Below are 13,131 nucleotides of genomic sequence, written 5' to 3' on the forward strand. Positions count from 1 at the left end.
TTCCCAATTTAGCAATTTCATAATTTAGTGGTTTCTGCTATATCAGAGCTATTTGAAATCTATCCCTAAAAGGGTATATAATATTCAAGGTGCACATTGGGTCATTCAGAATAACTTCACACACACCCGCTACTGTGTATTTCCAAGTCTAATTCTGGCACTAAACCCATACCTGTCACCCAGCGCCTAAATACTAGGCCTCAAATTTATATCCAGCTAAATCTGTCCCTAGTGCTGTAGCTGGGCGAGTTAATTAGTGTCCGTTCAAGCACATTTCTTGTTCTGGGTTGAAATACAATTCCCAATTTAGCAATTTCATAATTTAGTGGTTTCTGCTATATCAGAGCTATTTGAAATCTATCCCTAAAAGGGTATATAATATTCAAGGTGCACATTGGGTCATTCAGAATAACTTCACACACACCCGCTACTGTGTATTTCCAAGTCTAATTCTGTCACTAAACCCATACCTGTCACCCAGCGCCTAAATACTAGGCCTCAAATTTATATCCCGCTAAATCTGTCCTTAGTGCTGTAGCTGGGCGAGTTATTTAGTGTCCGTTCAAGCACATTTCTTGTTCTGGGTTGAAATACAATTCCCAATTTAGCAATTTCATAATTTAGTGGTTTCTGCTATATCAGAGCTATTTGAAATCTATCCCTAAAAGGGTATATAATATTCAAGGTGCACATTGGGTCATTCAGAATAACTTCACACACACCCGCTACTGTGTATTTCCAAGTCTAATTCTGTCACTAAACCCATACCTGTCACCCAGCGCCTAAATACTAGGCCTCAAATTTATATCCTGCTAAATCTCTCGTTAACGCTGTCCTGTTGTGGCTGGGAAAGTTATTTAGTGTCCGTCAAAGCACATTTTTTGTTCTGGGTTGAAATACAATTCCCAATTTAGCAATTTCATAATTTAGTGGTTTCTGCTATATCAGAGCTATTTGAAATCTATCCCTAAAAGGGTATATAATATTCAAGGTGCACATTGGGTCATTCAGAATAACTTCACACACACCCGCTACTGTGTATTTCCAAGTCTAATTCTGGCACTAAACCCATACCTGTCACCCAGCGCCTAAATACTAGGCCTCAAATTTATATCCCGCTAAATCTGTCCTTAGTGCTGTAGCTGGGCGAGTTATTTAGTGTCCGTTCAAGCACATTTCTTGTTCTGGGTTGAAATACAATTCCCAATTTAGCAATTTCATAATTTAGTGGTTTCTGCTATATCAGAGCTATTTGAAATCTATCCCTAAAAGGGTATATAATATTCAAGGTGCACATTGGGTCATTCAGAATAACTTCACACACACCCGCTACTGTGTATTTCCAAGTCTAATTCTGTCACTAAACCCATACCTGTCACCCAGCGCCTAAATACTAGGCCTCAAATTTATATCCCGCTAAATCTGTCCTTAGTGCTGTAGCTGGGCGAGTTATTTAGTGTCCGTTCAAGCACATTTCTTGTTCTGGGTTGAAATACAATTCCCAATTTAGCAATTTCATAATTTAGTGGTTTCTGCTATATCAGAGCTATTTGAAATCTATCCCTAAAAGGGTATATAATATTCAAGGTGCACATTGGGTCATTCAGAATAACTTCACACACACCCGCTACTGTGTATTTCCAAGTCTAATTCTGTCACTAAACCCATACCTGTCACCCAGCGCCTAAATACTAGGCCTCAAATTTATATCCCGCTAAATCTGTCCTTAGTGCTGTAGCTGGGCGAGTTATTTAGTGTCCGTTCAAGCACATTTCTTGTTCTGGGTTGAAATACAATTCCCAATTTAGCAATTTCATAATTTAGTGGTTTCTGCTATATCAGAGCTATTTGAAATCTATCCCTAAAAGGGTATATAATATTCAAGGTGCACATTGGGTCATTCAGAATAACTTCACACACACACGCTTCTGTGCATTTCCAAGTCTAATTCTGTCACTAAATCCATACCGGTCACCCAGCGCCTAAATACTAGGCCTCAAATTTATATCCCGCTGAATTTGAATACAATACATTGGGCCAAATAATATATTTGTTGTTGTGGTGAACCATAACAATGAGAAAAACATCTAGTAAGGGACGCGGACGTGGACATGGTCGTGGTGGTGTTAGTGGACCCTCTGGTGCTGGGAGAGGACGTGGCCGTTCTGCCACATCCACACGTCCTAGTGTACCAACTACCTCAGGTCCCAGTAGCCGCCAGAATTTACAGCGATATATGGTGGGGCCCAATGCCGTTCTAAGGATGGTAAGGCCTGAGCAGGTACAGGCATTAGTCAATTGGGTGGCCGACAGTGGATCCAGCACGTTCACATTATCTCCCACCCAGTCTTCTGCAGAAAGCGCACAGATGGCGCCTGAAAACCAACCCCATCAGTCTGTCACATCACCCCCATGCATACCAGGGAAACTGTCTCAGCCTCAAGTTATGCAGCAGTCTCTTATGCTGTTTGAAGACTCCGCTGGCAGGGTTTCCCAAGGGCATCCACCTAGCCCTTCCCCAGCGGTGAAAGACATAGAATGCACTGACGCACAACCACTTATGTTTCCTGATGATGAGGACATGGGAATACCACCTCAGCATGTCTCTGATGATGACGAAACACAGTTGCCAACTGCTGCGTCTTTCTGCAGTGTGCAGACTGAACAGGAGGTCAGGGATCAAGACTGGGTGGAAGACGATGCAGGGGACGATGAGGTCCTAGACCCCACATGGAATGAAGGTCGTGCCACTGACTTTCACAGTTCGGAGGAAGAGGCAGTGGTGAGACCGAGCCAACAGCGTAGCAAAAGAGGGAGCAGTGGGCAAAAGCAGAACACCCGCCGCCAAGAGACTCCGCCTGCTACTGACCGCCGCCATCTGGGACCGAGCACCCCAAAGGCAGCTTCAAGGAGTTCCCTGGCATGGCACTTCTTCAAACAATGTGCTGACGACAAGACCCGAGTGGTTTGCACGCTGTGCCATCAGAGCCTGAAGCGAGGCATTAACGTTCTGAACCTGAGCACAACCTGCATGACCAGGCACCTGCATGCAAAGCATGAACTGCAGTGGAGTAAACACCTTAAAACCAAGGAAGTCACTCAGGCTCCCCCTGCTACCTCTTCTGCTGCTGCCGCCTCGGCCTATTCTGCTGCTGCCGCCTCGGCCTCTTCCTCCGCCTCTGGAGGAACGTTGGCACCTGCCGCCCAGCAAACAGGGGATGTACCACCAACACCACCACCACCACCTCCGTCACCAAGCGTCTCAACCATGTCACACGCCAGCGTTCAGCTCTCCATCTCACAAACATTTGATAGAAAGCGTAAATTCCCACCTAGCCACCCTCGATCCCTGGCCCTGAATGCCAGCATTTCTAAACTACTGGCCTATGAAATGCTGTCATTTAGGCTGGTGGACACAGACAGCTTCAAACAGCTCATGTCGCTTGCTGTCCCACAGTATGTTGTTCCCAGCCGGCACTACTTCTCCAAGAGAGCCGTGCCTTCCCTGCACAACCAAGTATCCGATAAAATCAAGTGTGCACTGCGCAACGCCATCTGTGGCAAGGTCCACCTAACCACAGATACGTGGACCAGTAAGCACGGCCAGGGACGCTATATCTCCCTAACTGCACACTGGGTAAATGTAGTGGCAGCTGGGCCCCAGGCGGAGAGCTGTTTGGCGCACGTCCTTCCGCCGCCAAGGATCGCAGGGCAACATTCTTTGCCTCCTGTTGCCACCTCCTCCTTCTCGGCTTCCTCCTCCTCTTCTTCCACCTGCTCATCCAGTCAGCCACACACCTTCACCACCAACTTCAGCACAGCCCGGGGTAAACGTCAGCAGGCCATTCTGAAACTCATATGTTTGGGGGACAGGCCCCACACCGCACAGGAGTTGTGGCGGGGTATTGAACAACAGACCGACGAGTGGTTGCTGCCGGTGAGCCTCAAGCCCGGCCTGGTGGTGTGTGATAATGGGCGAAATCTCGTTGCAGCTCTGGGACTAGCCAATTTGACGCACATCCCTTGCTTGGCGCATGTGCTGAATTTGGTGGTGCAGAAGTTCATTCACAACTACCCCGACATGTCAGAGCTGCTGCATAAAGTGCGGGCCGTCTGTTCGCGCTTCCGGCGTTCACATCCTGCTGCTGCTCGCCTGTCTGCGCTACAGCGTAACTTCGGCCTTCCCGCTCACCGCCTCATATGCGACGTGCCCACCAGGTGGAACTCCACCTTGCACATGCTGGACAGACTGTGCGAGCAGCAGCAGGCCATAGTGGAGTTTCAGCTGCAGCACGCACGGGTCAGTCGCACTACAGAACAGCACCACTTCACCACCAATGACTGGGCCTCCATGCGAGACCTGTGTGCCCTGTTGCGCTGTTTCGAGTACTCCACCAACATGGCCAGTGGCGATGACACCGTTATCAGCGTTACAATACCACTTCTATGTCTCCTTGAGAAAACACTTAGGGCGATGATGGAAGAGGAGGTGGCCCAGGAGGAGGAGGAGGAGGAGGAGGAAGAGGGGTCATTTTTAGCACTTTCAGGCCAGTCTCTTCGAAGTGACTCAGAGGGAGGTTTTTGGCAACAGCAGAGGCCAGGTACAAATGTGGCCAGCCAGGGCCCACTACTGGAGGACGAGGAGGACGAGGATGAGGAGGAGGTGGAGGAGGATGAGGATGAAGCATGGTCACAGCGGGGTGGCACCCAACGCAGCTCGGGTCCATCACTGGTGCGTGGCTGGGGGGAAAGGCAGGACGATGACGATACGCCTCCCACAGAGGACAGCTTGTCCTTACCCCTGGGCAGCCTGGCACACATGAGCGACTACATGCTGCAGTGCCTGCGCAACAACAGCAGAGTTGCCCACATTTTAACCTGTGCGGACTACTGGGTTGCCACCCTGCTGGATCCACGCTACAAAGACAATGTGCCCACCTTACTTCCTGCACTGGAGCGTGATAGGAAGATGCGCGAGTACAAGCGCACGTTGGTAGACGCGCTACTGAGAGCATTCCCAAATGTCACAGGGGAACAAGTGGAAGCCCAAGGCCAAGGCAGAGGAGGAGCAAGAGGTCGCCAAGGCAGCTGTGTCACGGCCAGCTCCTCTGAGGGCAGGGTTAGCATGGCAGAGATGTGGAAAACTTTTGTCAACACGCCACAGCTAACTGCACCACCACCTGATACGCAACGTGTTAGCAGGAGGCAACATTTCACTAACATGGTGGAACAGTACGTGTGCACACCCCTCCACGTACTGACTGATGGTTCGGCCCCATTCAACTTCTGGGTCTCTAAATTGTCCACGTGGCCAGAGCTAGCCTTTTATGCCTTGGAGGTGCTGGCCTGCCCGGCAGCCAGCGTTTTGTCTGAACGTGTATTCAGCACGGCAGGGGGCGTCATTACAGACAAACGCAGCCGCCTGTCTACAGCCAATGTGGACAAGCTGACGTTCATAAAAATGAACCAGGCATGGATCCCACAGGACCTGTCCGTCCCTTGTCCAGATTAGACATTAACTACCTCCCCATAACCATATATTATTGGACTCCAGGGCACTTCCTCATTCAATCCTATTTTTATTTTCATTTTACCATTATATTGCGATGCTACCCAAAGTTGAATGAACCTCTCCTCTGCCTGTGTGCTAGGCCTAAATATATGCCAATGGACTGTTGCAGTGGTGGCTGACATGAAGCCTGATTCTCTGCTATGACATGCAGACTAATTCTCTGCTGACATGAAGCCAGATTGTCTGTTACGGGACCTCTCTCCTCTGCCTGGGTGCTGGGCCTAAATTTATGCCAATGGACTGTTGCAGTGGTGGCTGACGTGAAGCCTCATTCTCTGCTATGACATGCAGACTGATTCTCTGCTGACATGAAGCCAGATTGTCTGTTACGGGACCTCTCTGCTCTGCCTGTGTGCTAGGCCTAAATATATGCCAATGGACTGTTGCAGTGGTGGCTGACGTGAAGCCTGATTCTCTGCTATGACATGCAGACTGATTCTCTGCTGACATGAAGCCAGATTGTCTGTTACGGGACCTCTCTGCTCTGCCTGTGTGCTAGGCTTAAATATATGCCAATGGACTGTTGCAGTGGTGGGTGACGTGAAGCCTCATTCTCTGCTATGACATGCAGACTGATTCTCTGCTGTCATGAAGCCAGATTGTCTGTTACAGGACCTCTCTGCTCTGCCTGTGTGCTAGGCCTAAATATATGCCAATGGACTGTTGCAGTGGTGGCTGACATGAAGCCTGATTCTCTGCTATGACATGCAGACTAATTCTCTGCTGACATGAAGCCAGATTGTCTGTTACGGGACCTCTCTCCTCTGCCTGGGTGCTGGGCCTAAATTTATGACAATGGACTGTTGCAGTGGTGGCTGACGTGAAGCCTGATTCTCTGCTATGACATGCAGACTGATTCTCTGCTGACATGAAGCCAGATCCTCTGTTACGGGACCTCTCTGCTCTGCCTGTGTGCTAGGCCTAAATATATGCCAATGGACTGTTGCAGTGGTGGCTGACATGAAGCCTGATTCTCTGCTATGACATGCAGACTAATTCTCTGCTGACATGAAGCCAGATTGTCTGTTACGGGACCTCTCTCCTCTGCCTGGGTGCTGGGCCTAAATTTATGACAATGGACTGTTGCAGTGGTGGCTGACGTGAAGCCTCATTCTCTGCTATGACATGCAGACTGATTCTCTGCTGTCATGAAGCCAGATTGTCTGTTACGGGACCTCTCTGCTCTGCCTGTGTGCTAGGCCTAAATATATGCCAATGGACTGTTGCAGTGGTGGCTGACATGAAGCCTGATTCTCTGCTATGACATGCAGACTAATTCTCTGCTGACATGAAGCCAGATTGTCTGTTACGGGACCTCTCTCCTCTGCCTGTGTGTGTGCTGGGCCTAAATTTATGACAATGGACTGTTGCAGTGGTGGCTGACATGAAGCCTGATTCTCTGCTATGACATGCAGACTGATTCTCTGCTGTCATGAAGCCAGATTGTCTGTTACGGGACCTCTCTGCTCTGCCTGTGTGCTAGGCCTAAATATATGCCAATGGACTGTTGCAGTGGTGGCTGACGTGAAGCCTCATTCTCTGCTATGACATGCAGACTAATTCTCTGCTGACATGAAGACAGATTCTCTGTTACGGGACCTCCCTCCTCTGCCTGGGTGCTGGGCCTAAATATATGCCAATGGACTGTTGCAGTGGTGGCTGACGTGAAGCCTGATTCTCTGCTATGACATGCAGACTGATTCTCTGCTGACATGAAGCCAGATTCTCTGTTACGGGACCTCTCTCCTCTGCCTGTGTGTGTGCTGGGCCTAAATATATGCCAATGGACTGTTGCAGTGGTGGCTGACGTGAAGCCTCATTCTCTGCTATGACATGCAGACTGATTCTCTGCTGACATGAAGACAGATTCTCTGTTACGGGACCTCTCTCCTCTGCCTGTGTGTGTGCTGGGCCTAAATATATGCCAATGGACTGTTGCAGTGGTGGCTGACGTGAAGCCTCATTCTCTGCTATGACATGCAGACTAATTCTCTGCTGACATGAAGACAGATTCTCTGTTACGGGACCTCCCTCCTCTGCCTGGGTGCTGGGCCTAAATATATGCCAATGGACTGTTGCAGTGGTGGCTGACGTGAAGCCTCATTCTCTGCTATGACATGCAGACTGATTCTCTGCTGACATGAAGCCAGATTCTCTGTTACGGGACCTCTCTCCTCTGCCTGTGTGTGTGCTGGGCCTAAATATATGCCAATGGACTGTTGCAGTGGTGGCTGACGTGAAGCCTCATTCTCTGCTATGACATGCAGACTGATTCTCTGCTGACATGAAGACAGATTCTCTGTTACGGGACCTCCCTCCTCTGCCTGGGTGCTGGGCCTAAATATATGCCAATGGACTGTTGCAGTGGTGGCTGACGTGAAGCCTCATTCTCTGCTATGACATGCAGACTGATTCTCTGCTGACATGAAGCCAGATTCTCTGTTACGGGACCTCCCTCCTCTGCCTGGGTGCTGGGCCTAAATATATGCCAATGGACTGTTGCAGTGGTGGCTGACGTGAAGCCTCATTCTCTGCTATGACATGCAGACTAATTCTCTGCTGACATGAAGACAGATTCTCTGTTACGGGACCTCTCTCCTCTGCCTGTGTGTGTGCTGGGCCTAAATATATGCCAATGGACTGTTGCAGTGGTGGCTGACGTGAAGCCTCATTCTCTGCTATGACATGCAGACTGATTCTCTGCTGACATGAAGCCAGATTCTCTGTTACGGGACCTCTCTCCTCTGCCTGTGTGTGTGCTGGGCCTAAATATATGCCAATGGACTGTTGCAGTGGTGGCTGACGTGAAGCCTCATTCTCTGCTATGACATGCAGACTAATTCTCTGCTGACATGAAGACAGATTCTCTGTTACGGGACCTCCCTCCTCTGCCTGGGTGCTGGGCCTAAATATATGCCAATGGACTGTTGCAGTGGTGGCTGACGTGAAGCCTCATTCTCTGCTATGACATGCAGACTAATTCTCTGCTGACATGAAGACAGATTCTCTGTTACGGGACCTCTCTCCTCTGCCTGGGTGCCGGGGCCTAAATATCTGAGAATGGACTGTTCCAGTGGTGGGTGACGGGAAGCCAGATTCTCTGCTATGGAACCTCTCTCCAATTGATTTTGGTTAATTTTTATTTATTTAATTTTTATTTTAATTCATTTCCCTATCCACATTTGTTTGCAGGGGATTTACCTACATGTTGCTGCCTTTTGCAGCCCTCTAGCTCTTTCCTGGGCTGTTTTACAGCCTTTTTAGTGCCGAAAAGTTCGGGTCCCCATTGACTTCAATGGGGTTCGGGTTCGGGACGAAGTTCGGATCGGGTTCGGATCCCGAACCCGAACATTTCCGGGATGTTCGGCCGAACTTCTCGAACCCGAACATCCAGGTGTTCGCTCAACTCTACCGGCAACACGCACAGGGAGGAAAACAGGGAAAGCCCTGCCCAAGGGAGAGGGAAAGGTGGTGACCCCTAACTCACCTTGCAGCTGGCACCTGGCTGCCCTGACGTCCCTAGACGGGTTCCTCACCCGTGCGGCGATCACGTGCCTAAACCCTGGCTTTCCCTGAAATGAGCCCTAGATAATGAACGGGCCGGTGGGATCGCTAGTCCTCACCACTGCACTAAGAGGGAAACACCAGGGAGAGGACAGACAAACACAGACAAACACAAACACCCAGGTGGACGGCAACAATTGTCCACAAAGGTCCAACAGGGATCCGGAGGGTAGCGTTCTAAGGCAACACTCAGAGAACGCAGCAACACAGCTCCAGTGGGTCAGAATAGATGTCCAGGCAGGAAGCTCTATATCTGGCAACCAGAGAAGTGTGAGAGGGGAATATAAGGAGGATTGGGAGTGCTGGACAAGGAACAGCTGAGAGAAGGAGCTACGGATCCCTGAGTGAGCCAAAAGGGTTTGTAAAGCAAACCCAGAAAGCTACAATAAGGAAACTTCCCTATCTGACATAGAGCGTGCAGCCAACCGCTGCGACCTCCTGACCCCAGGTACAACGGAGTCAGGCGTGGCTCTTGACACCCTCGTGACACTTACTGACCTACTCTAAGTAAAAGTACAATTAAACCAGATAGACAGTTGACCCTTGTGGCAGAATGGCTCAATACTTTTAAGTACTTAAAAAAAAAAACATTTTTAGCCCAAAATGACTAAAATGAAATCATAAAAAAATTGCCCTCAAAGGTGTACATAGCCTTTAATATTCACATATTTTAATTGAACTCTTTTCTTTCCAGCTACAACAATCAGGAAGTTCAGAGAAGCAGCGATAGACCTACTGGTCACTATGAGTATTGCACTTTTCACTACAAGGTTCTGATTGGCTGAAGCCTCGGTTGGAATTTGTTGGTCCTCAGGAAGAAGATGTGATGTCACTGTGACAGTAGTCATCAGTCAAGGATGATGGACTTCAATGTGAAGAACGATCAATAATGGAAACTGAATGAGGAGCTTCTATAATAAGGGGGATGTGTCCAGGTTAATGGACTGTCCTGTAGAAGAAAGTCAGGAAGCATCACTTTATATTTCCCAATATACCAGCAGATCCTGCGCTGTAACGGGGCTCAATATATCAACATAAAACACACATATTATACACTGATAGACCTGACGTATAGGAATCACTCTAGACCTCGATGGCATCTTTACAATATGTAGTCTATATCGGCTTTATATTTACCAGGATTTGTTTATATTCATTTGTATATGTATGTTTAATTGGAAAAAGTTGTCAGGAATTTTAAAGTGTCCTGAATATAATCTGAAAACAGAGTATCGAGCTGCCAACACTGCTGACCCCGAGGTACACATGCCCTCTCCAAATATTTTAGGGCCAACCTAGTCTCTTGACTGAGTCAGCTGTCAGTGACCGAAGATAACTCCAAGAGACACCAACCTAGTGTTCCCGTCTTAATAACAACCCTGTTATAAAATTAACGGACTATGATCATTCAGTGTCTGTCACTGCACCTAGTATTGCCCATGTCATGGTGCTTGGGGAGTTCATGAGCGGCACATGCACCAGTAGCATGGCTGTTCCTAGGGTTCCTATGCTGAGCAGCCAATCCTTGGCTCATTGGCTAGTCGGAGAGATGGGATGCTGAGCCATTATGGTCTCTGTCTCAACAAACAATCACAGGTCTAGTATGGGGTATGTAAACCAGGCACTAACTCTAGTTCAGTGCCTGTGATTGCCTATATTGTTCTAGCTGTCATTTGTCCTCCTGTGCTTTGAGCCCAAAACTTATTCCTGCTCATTAACCCTCCATATTTTGACTTTGGCCTGGCTTCTGAATAACCTCTTGTTTGCTGATTGTATTCATCTGGTTCCCTAGCAGCGAAAACCATCCTTCTTTACAGTCGGCTCTGTTGAACACCAAGGGATAGCCTTAGATTTTGTTGATTCTGGTTCCAGAAACTGATCTCAGGTGGGTAACAAGATCATGCTGATACAGAAGGTGACAATCATGAGATCTGGATTATATACACTCACCTGAAAAATTATTAGGAACACCATACTAACACGGTGTTGGACCCCCTTTTGCCTTCAGAACTGCCTTAATTCTACGTGGCATTGATTCAACAAGGTGCTGATAGCATTCTTTAGAAATGTTGGCCCATATTGATAGGATAGCATCTTGCAGTTGATGGAGATTTGAGGGATGCACATCCAGGGCACGAAGCTCCCGTTCCACCACATGCCAAAGATGCTCTATTGGGTTGAGATCTGGTGACTGTGGGGGCCATTTTAGTGCAGTGAACTCATTGTCATGTTCAAGAAACCGATTTGAAATGATTTGAGCTTTGTGACATGGTGCATTATCCTGCTGGAAGTAACCATCAAAAGATGTTGGTCATGAAGGGATGGACATGGTCAGAAACAATGTTCAGGTAGCCCGTGGCATTTAAACGATGGCCAATTGACACTAAGGGGCCTAAAGTGTGCCCAGAAAACATCCCCCACACCATTACACCACCACCACCACCATCCTGCACAGTGGTAACAAGGCATGATGGATACATGTCCTCATTATGTTTATGCCAAATTCGGACTCTATCATTTGAATATCTCAACAGAAATCGAGACTCATCAGACCAGGCAACATTTTTCCAGTCTTCAACAGTCCAATTTTGGTGAGCTCGTGCAAATTGTAGCCTCTTTTTCCTATTTGTAGTGGAGAGGAGTGGTACCCGTGGGGTCTTCTGCTGTTGTAGCCCACCTTTTTTCCCATTCTGACATTCAGTTTGGAGTTCAGGAGATTGTCTTGATCAGGACCACAACCCTACATGCATTGAAGCTACTGCCATGTGATTGGTTGACTAGATAATCGCATTAATGAGAAATAGAACAAGTGTTCCTAATAATTCTTTAGGTGAGTGTATATGGATTGAGAGTCCTGGTAACTCTGCACATGGTGCTGTCTCTGAACACACTACTGCAGACAGTCTCTGTACTTCTTTAAATTAGTAGTTTTTGCACACCAGTCTCCCTCCTCGGCAGCGATGGCAATTTGTGCCACACACTTCACTTGGCTCCTACATCGGCGCTACATTGGGGGAGATTTATCAAAATGGTGTCACAGAAAACTGGCTTAGTTAGCCCAACCAATCAGCTTCCACCTGTTATTTTCTAAAGGAGCTCTGAAAGATGGAATCTGATTGGTTGCAATGGGCGACTACACCAGTTTTCCTTTAGACCAGTTTTGATAAATCTCCCCCATTTCTCCAAATACCTCTGGTGTGAGGCCGGCTGATGTCCACAGCACTGCTCTAAGGTGGAGTTTTCACAGGCACAGCTGGAGGACGAGGCTGACTCTCGTTATGACAGACATGCTGTCAATATTGGTGGCACGTATAGCCAGGGGCAGACTGGGAATTTAAAGTGGCCATGGACAAAAACCCATATTGTAGGTGAATCCAAATTGACAAAAGAAGCGGGTCAGTCAGGAGAAGACAGGAGTGTCTCCCTGATTACTGCTCAGTGAACAAAATCAATAAACTAAGGGGGCAGTAACTATTAAAATATTGCTTTTATTAAATCATAGAAGTAAAAAACGGCCCCTACAGACAGACAACATGTAAGACTAATACATACACAATATGGTACATAGATGGAGACCAGTAATTGATATATGGTATGGTGTGATAGAGAGGGGGGGACAGGACCATTGATAGCAGGTTAGGCACAGTAGTGTCAGATGACAATGACTAGCCCTAATCAATCCCTGCTTGGCCTGATCCACCCTATAGCACAGATCCTCAGGACGGGGTCCAAAATGCCCTGCAAGGGGTGGCCCAGACAGGAACTCTTAACCTATGTAGGTAACCCTATTAGGCCCTAATGCATCAGGAAAGAGAAATCGTCCAGAGGAGCAAAGACAACCATATATCTCAAAAAGCGTAACCCCACCACAGAAACTAACCACTGAAATGGTTAAAGTAGGAGGAATACTTAAGTGTCCCGACGCGTTTCTTCAAAAAGATTTACCCCAGGATTCATCAGGGGACACGGGGCAGTAGCTAGAGTCAGTTAACAGC

Source organism: Bufo gargarizans, chromosome 3, assembly GCF_014858855.1.
Source record: "Bufo gargarizans isolate SCDJY-AF-19 chromosome 3, ASM1485885v1, whole genome shotgun sequence".
NCBI lineage: Eukaryota > Metazoa > Chordata > Amphibia > Anura > Bufonidae > Bufo > Bufo gargarizans.